Consider the following 10704-nt stretch of genomic DNA (forward strand, 5'->3'; position numbering starts at 1 on the left):
TTGCTTAAAACACCCATCTAATTTATTATCATATCTAAATGTATATGTACACTTACTAAATTATAAAACTATACTTAAATAATCAAAATGTGCATGTGTGTGTATATGTGTGTGTGTGTGTGAGAGAGAGAGAGAGAGAGAGAGAGTCTTTTTATCAAGGCCCTGATCAAATGAAAAATAAAGTAAACAAGACAGATTTAGGTGACAGAATACACATATAAAAACTGTAAAACACTATGAATGTGTTTCCTTTCAAAACTCTACTAGAACTTAGTATAAATGAGAAGTCTAATTATATTAAGGTAACTGAATCATGCAATGCTCAGATATGAGGTTAAGCATTGTTTTTAGATGTGTCTGACAGGACATTTCTAGGTGAAATTACCATTTGAATCGGAGTGAAATAGATTGTCCTCTTCAACATAGGGAAATAATAACCAGTGTAGTGAGAACTTACTTGCATCATCAATAGCCATACTCACAAACATTTTTGTGAGGAACTTTTTCCTAGCATTCAGTGAGGCGCTGTGAAACAACATCCTTTGACTCTTTTTTGTTAAAAAGGATCTATGAAGTAATGATTTACATGGTTCTGATATCTTAACAATGAATATTTGCTCGAACGGGCCCAGTAACGTCTCCATTGGAGACTTTGTTGTTACTGTGTCTGGCATATCGAATATGTCACGGGGAGCTTGCCAGGCTCTGCCGTGCGGGCGAGATACTCTCGGTAGCTTGCCGGGCTCTCCGAGAGGGGCGGAGGAATCAAACTCGGGTCGGCCATGTTGGCCGCTTGTAAGGCGAACGCCCTACCCACTGAGCTATCGCTCCAGCCCCATAAATCCCATGGTACTTGGTCTAAGGTCTTTGATTCATTCTTTCTTTTTTGGTGGCAAGGGAGGCACATATAGCAGTAATCAGGGCTTACTCCTGGCTCTGTGCTCAGGGATAACTCCTGCTGTGAAAAACAAGGGTCCTACCAGCTGTATTATTGCTTCAGCCTTTAAGCCCTTTGTTTTTTTTTCTTTTAAGAACTGTGTTAGCTGAAAACATTGTTGTGAGTTTTGTATATTTCCATTAAATTCCAGTAAAAAAAGTGAATAACTCATTCTTAGTTTATCTCTGCTTTTTTCAATTATAAAGTTACCTGGGGACTCCACACCAGGCTGTGGGTGGGTGAGAGCCCTCCCTACCCCAACTGACACAGCCCTGGCAGCCGACCTTCATTGCCCGACCACTGCCAAGCTCCAGGCCGCTTTCCAGACAGCACGGCCAATTTGCACGACACATTATTAGACACATCCTACCCATTTATGCCTCTCAAAGAGCCCAGCAAGCTACCGAGAGTATCCTGCCCACACTGGTGGAGCCTGGCAAGCTCCTTGTGGCATATTCGATAAGCCAAGTACAGTAACAACAATAGGTCTCATTCCCTTGATCCTGAAAGAGCTTCCAATCATTGGGAAAAGACAAGAAGAGACTGCTAAAATCTCAGGACTGGGAGGAATAGAGAGTAATTCGAAGACCAACGGGATAACAGTGATAACAGTGAATGAGAACCTAAGTAGAATAAAGTGCAAGAGGAAGAATTTGTTTTCTATGTTGACCTTTGAGTTAGAGCATTAGTCTTTTTCTGTCCTCTAACTGGGACTTATACCATTCATGCTCCTGATTCCCAACCTGAAGAATTCGCTGGGACTATACCACCAACTTTTAGGGGTCTCTAACTTGCAGGGGACAGATAATGAAACTTCACAACCTCAATAGTCATGTGAGTCATCTTATTATAATCTTTAGATAGATATTGGTATATGGTTACATATTTCTCGGAGAAATCTGATTACAGAGTGTTCTTTTTTCTCTTTTAATGTCTTCAAATTAATATTTATTTATTTTTTAAATTTTTATTAGTGAAAGGCCCTCCTGTTGATCATCGATTTGCTCGAGTGGGCCCAGTAATGTCTCCATTGGAGACTTTGTTGTTACTGTGTCTGGCATATCGAATACTCTCGGTAGCTTGCCGGGCTCTCCAAGAGGGGCGGAGGAATCGAACTCGGGTCGGCCATGTTGGCTGCGTGCAAGGCAGACGCCCTACACGCTGTGCTATCGCTCCAGCCCATGAGGTACAAGTTTTTGTGCTTGGGTTTCAGTTATACAATGATCGGGTACCCATCGCTCCACCAGTGCCCATTTTCCACCACCAATGATCCCAGTATCCCTCCCACCAACCCCCCCATCCCACCCTACCTATGTAGCAGGGCATTCCCTTTTGTTCTCTCTCTCCTTTTGGGTGCTGTCGTTTGCAAAAGAGGCATTGAGTGGCAATCATATTGGGTCTATAGTCTACTTTCAGCATGCATCTCCCATCCTGGGAGGATCCTCCCAACACCCTTTACTTGGTGTTCCCTGCTCTATCTGAGCTGCCTTCTCCCGCAGCATGTGCAGCTGGCCTCCAAGTCATTGAGTGAAACTTCTGGTACTTATCTCGGCTATTCTTGGGTGTTTAAATCTTTTTCCCCTCAAAGTGGTATTACATATATCTAAAAATAAAATTAGACATTTTTATATATTTAAAAATTCTTAAATCTGTGTATATACCCTACATAAGATTGACTTACAGCTTATTTCATAATTCATAAAGAATTTAAGAAAAACATGATGCTTTTATAAAACATGCAAGCATAGTGACTTTCATGATGTAGTTCTCTTGTATAATCTATAAAAAGTAAGAACAATTTTATGTTCTTGTCAATAACTTATAAGTGGTTTCTGTTCTTTGTTTTGATGAGTAAACAATGAAAGTCCAGTCAAATATGTAGACTCAGCAGTGAAATGACTCCCATTACTTTCTCTCCATTTGTAAAAGTGGTTCTATGTTCATTAATTTACCAAACACGTCAGTGGTTTTCTATTCTGAGCCAACTAGCTCTTTTCAAATGCCCACTTCTTATAACTCATTTCTGTCTTCTGGTTAGAGACGGTAATTATGGTCATTTTATAGTGTGGAAACCAACTGTACGGGAAAGGTTCTGTAACTTGCTCAAGGTCATAAACAAAAGTAATTGGTGAAGCTGAGTTTCAAATTCAAACTATCTGGCTAAGGAATCTGTTCTTTTAAACACTATGCAATGACATAAAAATATTTGGCAACACCATCATTTCTAAATACATGTGGATGTAGTTACCAGCTCTCATGGTTAATAGGCATTCAGGTTTTATATATATATATATATATATATATATATATATATATGTGTGTGTGTGTGTGTGTGTGTGTGTGTGTGTGTACATTCAATATCCATTTCTTTGACACAAAGAAACTCTCCAAGAGATCTAGTCATAGACACTCAACTCTGATAATGCCTCGACATTTCAGTTGTATCTTTCTATGCTTCTTAACTATATTTTAGAAAGGCACACAAAATTTATCTACTAAAGAAATACTAATTTATAGAACCAGATATATATAATATCATTGCCAGTTTCCTGCATACTCATGACTTTAGACCAGGAGCAAGCTGTAAGAGTTTCACTATGCGGTAACCACATGAAAGGAAAGGCAAGCATGACTGACTGTTAATGCTTTTGAGGCGGGGAAAATAGCTTATATTATACACATTCTAGAAATGAAGTAAGCATGTAGTCATGAGAGAACTACCATACTAAGGTATGGAAAGTAAGGGATTGTTTGGTAACAATTTCTTCAAAAGAATTACTGAAGAGGCAGTGATGAGTTAGAAACGATCCTCTATGGAGATTTATCATGCTCTTTGCAGGAGACAAAACAGCCTTCTATTTTGTATGCAGATTCTTGTCAGCAAGTACTTGATGGTATAATAGACAATGTATCATCATGCTTGAACTTTTTTTTTAATCAGTAAAGAAATGCCTGCTTGTTTTTTCTTCAAATATGCAGGAGAATTATCAGTGAGCATTGATTTCTTTACCTTGAGTGTTAGGGATATAAAAAATTATGTCTCTGACAGATAAAAGCATATTTTCCTATAGTTGTTTGCTTTGTCTGAGCACAGGCTTATTTCTAATCTTCCTTTGTAATTCTCATAAGGCACAACATTAAAAGCTGATTAAAGCAACTCAGGTCATATTTAATAAGAGCAGTTTTTCTGTAATTTTTAAAACTTTATTTTGATGATACAATCTAGCACATAAATTATAATTTGATAAAGAAAGCTATTGAAACTTTGGCACATCTGGTTTAAACATCATTTTTCAGTTTTACAATGAATATGTATTCACATACAATCTGAGACTTGCTGTCATGTAAAAATACAACTTGGAAGCCAGACACATAGCACAAGGGTTAAGGGGATAAGACAGTTGCCTTGCATGTGGTTGATCCCAGATTTATCCCTTGAACCACATGTGGACCCCCAAGCATTGTCGGGAGTGATCCCTGAATATAGAACTATGAATAAGACCCCAGAATAGCAGTGTAAGGCCACCATTTCTCTCCCTTGTTTTGCTTCTTAACCAACACATTGCTAAGGAGCCTCTAGCTATTTTATGACTTCTAAACACATAAGTTTATAAGTAATTTACAAACATCAGAAATTCAGCTAACTTTTACTATTGTGCTCAGATGTACAGAATGCCTTCATGTTTTGAGACCACATGCCATAAAAATTGTAATCAATAAATTCTAAATATCTCCATTTTATATAATAATTAGTTGTTTTCCAACACCTATTCCTTCTACAGATGGCACCCAAATGTGCCAGTAATGTCAGAGTTATTAACCATATTGACTATATCATACTATAGCACTGTCCTGTAGCACTGTCCTCCTATTGTTCATCGATTTGCTCAAGCGAGCACTGATAACGTCTCCATTGTGAGACTTGTTACTGTTTTTGGCATATTGAATATGCCAAGAGGAGCTTGCTAGGCAGGATACTCTTGGTAGCTTTCTGGGCTCTCCGAGAAGGACAGAGGAATAGAACCGGGTTGACCACATGCAAGGCAAATGCCCTACCCACTATGCTATTGTTCCAACCCATATCATACTATACATTGTAATGTATATCATAGTATACATTACAATTAATAGCATTCTTATGTTATCATAAAACTATCTAGTTCTTGAGAGGATCCTTGAGTTTTGTACTTAAAATTAGCATACAATACTGTGATGTTTATGATATTAAATGTATTTATTTATTTAAAAGCTCTAAGAAAGTAGCTTTGGATCCCCTTACTCCCATCTTCTATATCCAGTCCTAAGGCTAGTCCCTTGCTGTTGCCCATGTTAGCTTTGGTAAGTAATGTCTCCCCGGCTCTGTCTCTCAAAGTATGGTGCTGTCCTCCTGCTCTGCTGCTGATGCTTTGTGGTCTCCCTCTCTTTGCTGAAGCTTGTTGCTCTGTAGTGTGCATTGCTGGAGCCCTGTGGCCTACCTTTCAAGGCCCATAAATTGCTGCTCTTCATCCCTTGGCTTTCCTTTGTTATCAGGTCACATGAATAAGAATTGCTCTCCCCTAGGTGCAGATGAGGAGTAAAAAAGGAAGTTTCCTGCCCTGTGTTCTCCCTCCTAAGTGTTCTTATTCTTGACTCTTGTCCATTTCCATTAACAGTCTGACTGCTATCCCTCGTGCCAGTGAGATTTAAAATGACAAATTAAAAATGACTATAACTAAATTGCCTGACCCTAGCCCCTACCACCTCCACTTTAAGTCATGTTAAGTTATGTTATGTTACTGTTTAAGCAGTAACATAAAACAAACCCATGGCACCATCATATGTTCAGGAGGCAGAAGTAGACACTACTACAAATAGGGAAACCATTTCTGGTCAATCATACAACCATCAAAAGTGTGCCGCTCTTGGGATTATATGACCAAAAGCATCTTAATAGCAGCTAATTATTTTGGCTTATAGTAAGTGGGGCATGAAAGAACTTTGCATTGATGAATATAGAAAGCCACCTCTTAGCCTTTTCCTGGTACCTTGTGATTTTATATTCTGTACTAATTGTATCTTTTTGTTTCTTTTTCTGTAGAGATCTACAGTTTAGGTGAAATTAAGTTTATCCTGAGACGTTTAGCTTCTGTTGCTAACAGGAATTCTATAAAACAAAACTGTATTGGGGTAGGACCAATAATACAGTGGGTAGGGTGCTTGTCTGTCACATGGCCTGCCTGGAATTGATCAGCAGCACCACACATGGTCCCCAGAGCACTGTCAGGAGTGAGTCCTGCGTGCAGAGCCAGGAGAACTTTATTTGAGCAATGATAATTGACCAAAGATTTGACCAGAACAAAACAAAAACATGTAGGAATTATTCTTTTCTAACATTGTCTTGATTTTTCTGATGTTGTCTTGTGGCATCTGTAGTTCAAATCAAATAGATTTACTTTGAGTTTCAGGGCACGCTTCTTTAATTCACAGTTTAGGATGACAATGGGAAAACTTTCTTATTTCCTTTCCAGTTGCTTTGCTGCCAATAAATATTGGAGTCTGTCATTTCACCATTATGAAAGAACTTTTGTAATAAGGGATTCCAGTTGCTTTCTTTTCTTGCTCTTTAAATTTTATTCCTTATTTCCATGTAATTGTGAAATTTCTGGTATATTCTTTACAGAGAAATGTTATATGTTCTCAGGACAATTGAAAGCTTTGGCTCTATTTTTAGACTCTAGGATTTCCCTTAATTTGTTTACCGTCAGTTTTCTACTTTAAAGCCTTATATATATTATATTTTATCATCCATTTCAAGGTGATTTATGCCAGCAGATCCTTTGGGATAGTTATTCTTTGGGAAAAAATGAAAATTTATTTTATATATAGTAATATAAATATTATAGTATAAATAGTAATCCACTGATCTAAGAACTTGTAGAAGCCAGAGGCAACATAAATTTATATATTTTTTGTAACCTGATTTGAGTTTTCTATAATTTACATTATGAACAAGTTTGTAAACATTCTAGTTAGTACTTTAGTAACTAAATGTTCCCCAGATAAAAATAGTAACTGTACTGGGTTCAGTGTTTTTTGAGAACATAGAAACAATTTCACAGCATCAGCAGAGCCCATGCCATATAGTTTCATTAAATACTTGTGTTTTGTTTTATATGATAAAGCATTATACAATGGAATGTGTGAAACATTAATTATTGAAAAAGGGGGTGGTGAATACATTAAATGAAAAATAAAATTCAGAACTCTAAATGCTCAAAATATGGTCCCCAGAGCGCCAGGAGTGATCCCTGAGTGCAGAGCGGAAGTAAGACTTGAGCAATGTAATGCAATGGTGGGTCCATTCAATTGAAAACAAAGTCCAGCACCCTAAAATCACAGGTTACAGTGAAGGTATAACAGTTAGTAAGTAGATACCATTACTTACTCACAAAGCTAAGAAACATTTTTTAAACATTTTCTTTGGGTGTAATGATGGTTAAAAATTATTCCTTCAAAAAATAATAATGTTTCTAACTTCTCTTAAAATATTTCCTGGATATTTGGTGTCCAATATGTTTTTAGAAGGGAGGAATTTGAATTAAGCAACAGTGAATTAGACAAAGTAGGACCCACCTGTTCAATGGTGGGAAACATACAACCTTTTTTTTAGTCCCAAGAAAGCAATAAACTGACTAAACTGAATAATAAACTGAATAATAAACTGAATATAACTGCCTAACTCCATAAATTAAATAAATGTGAATACTTTGAAGGCTGAAGAACTTCAGAAAAAAAAGGGGGGGATTGGAAATGATCAGATACAGAAGTACAAATACAAAGTCCTTCAACAGAAACTACAGTGTATATCTTAAAGAGCTCTTGGTATTTAGTACTGGAACGTTCGTAAAGGTAACAGATTAATTAACTTATGTCATTCTCTGAGTCATGTTTGAAACCAATCAATTCATTTCATTAAATTTCTCTCTGTGAAAATGATTGGTATAGTTTGTTATGTATTCCAGGCATAATGACTCTATAGTGAGTATTGCAACACTGAGTCATGGGCACTGCTGCTTAAGTTTTTAGCTCACCATCAACACATATGAAAATGTTTATCATGTGGGAGCATACATATATTATAAACAATGTTTGTGGTTTTAAATCATTTTTATTATGAGTCACTGTCTGTTCATAGGCTCTATTATTGAAATTCTTACTGCTTTCAAGTAGCAAGGAAAGGCAGAAAGACTTAAGATAAAATTTGGCACTTTAAATAAGAAAAACTTCTCTTTATGTTGTCTGCCAAAGAAAGTAATGTAGAAATGGTATTGATGGGTCTTGACCAAGCCAAGTTAGATATATTTTGCTATGAATACTTTGAAATTATAAATTGGAAACTCTTGCCTTTATACTTTTGTTTGTGAACTTTTATGACTTATTTATCATTGTAAAATATGAAAGCATTTAAGAGAAAGCCAAAGAGTGAGAGAATTTCCAGATGAACAGAGAAACAGCTGCATAGGGTGTCTGAAACAAAATAGCCTCCTAAAACTCAAGGACCTAGGTTTGTTTATGGGAGTATTCAGAACAACAGAATAATACTTTCAACAATGTCTTATTCAAAAACTTCAACAATTTTATACATCAGGCAGTTGAAATTTAAATTCAGAGTGATGATCTTATCAAATCCAGAAGTTTTTATATAATAATAATAATCTTATAACATTATGTTTAAGTTACAATGTTTATGGAACTCCATGCTGTTCTCTAAACTTAGGTCCATACTGAAGCATTGATATGTAATAACTTATAGAATTCCTACCTTTTGTTTCCCATAAATATTTCTTCTGAAAGGAGAGCAATATTTTAAGCAACAGTTCATTCTTACCAGAACGTTGACAGTCACGTGAGCAGTACCACTTCTCTGTCTGAGGGGGTCAGTGATAGCATCATTGTCCGTATCTTTTATTCTCACAACTATCTTGTACTGTGATTCAACTTCTCTATCAAGTGAACCCAAAAGCTTTATCATTCCTGACAAATATGGAGGAAAAACTGTTATTGAAGTTCATGGAATATCTTTAAGGTATGTTAAATTATAAAATATAAATGAAGTCATTTCTATAATAGCCAATGAAAAATACGTGTGAACTTTGGTTATATTTTCATACTCTGAGTGTAATTCAGAATATGAATTGCATATTGATCATCCGTTATGCTTTTTTATATATAAAGGAGAATATATATTCACATAAGTTTTCTGAGTATAGCAAAAATCAATAGTACAGCGGGTAGGGCATTTGCCTTGCATGCAGTCAACCCGGTTGGTGCAGATTCTATTCCTCTGCCCCTCTCAGAGAGCCCAGTAAGCTACCAAGAGTATCCCTCCCGCACAGCAAAGCCTGGCAAGCTACCCGTGACATATTCAATATGCCAAATACAGTAACAAGAGTCACAATAGAGACGTTACTGGGCCCACTCGAGCAAATCGATGAACAACAGAAGGACAGTAAAGTGACAGTGACAACAAAAATCAAAGTTTCAGTAGTTTTCCAGCAGTATATTAGGATATATTTACCCATATAAGAAACTAAGGAGAACATTACAATGTTTAAGAAAGAGTTATTTGTAAATTATTCTGACACTTAGTTTCTCAAAATCAATTTCAAATGTGTATATAGATATGAACTCTATTTTCATTCTTGCTATAGCATGTTGTTAGTACCTGTGTCTGGTTCAATGTAAAATTTTGGAGGAGATCCCAAATTGCCACCAATTATAGAATATTTTATATTATCAAATGGCCAGTCTGCATCTGTAAATTCTATTTTTCCAACAAGGGCATCCATTGGGCTATTTTCAAATATACTGAAGGTAAAAGTTGATGTGGTTCCAATTGGGTTTAGCTCATTTATGCGAGTCGCCCTTAGGATGATTGTGATCATTGCTATGAAGAAAGAAGTGAAATCAAAATGTAACTAAGTGATTGTGTGTCCTCTATAATTCCTTAGTTTTTTAAATTTTAAATATTGATTTTATTATCTAAAATCATACATTAAAATAAGTGTAGACTATATACAAATATATCTATATAAATCCATATGATTAAATCACTACTTTTTAAATTGTAAAACAGTAAATAATAAGTTTAGAGTTAAAATACTGCATTAGTTGATTTTGAACACTTGTCAAAACAATTACCTGTTACAATGTGTTTATACGTAGTTTCTATTATTTTGAGGTAAAGATCATGGTTTCTAAGATCAGATGTTATTTACAACTTAAAATATGCTTAAAATACTTCAACTTGCCAATAAAATAAAAATATATACATAAAATTTTATTCACTATGAGAATGTGAATATTTGTATTTTCTGTGCTATAACAAGGATTAAAAAGTTTAATCTTTTCAACTTTTTAGAAGTCATCTTTAAATTGCTGTAACATACATTCATTTCACTTGCACATAATTTTCTTATTCATAATCTATGCTTTTAAAAATTGTAGTCTCAGTTCATCTAATATTTTTCAAATAGCAACATTACATATTACTTTATAAATCAATTTTACTTTATTATTACATAAACTATTTATAAATATAATTTTAATGATTAACATTTTAATTGTATTTATATCACCAAAAATATTTGCTATTAAAAATTAATAACCTCTCACTTGATAGTACTGTAGTTCCTTCATCAGAGACTCTCACAGACAATACATACTTGAAATTCATCCCTGCAAAAATAGCATTGTCAAAATCTAGATGTGTAGGTCCAATCTGCAGA

Source organism: Sorex fumeus, unplaced genomic scaffold, assembly GCF_029834395.1.
Source record: "Sorex fumeus unplaced genomic scaffold, SorFum_2.1 ptg000037l, whole genome shotgun sequence".
NCBI lineage: Eukaryota > Metazoa > Chordata > Mammalia > Eulipotyphla > Soricidae > Sorex > Sorex fumeus.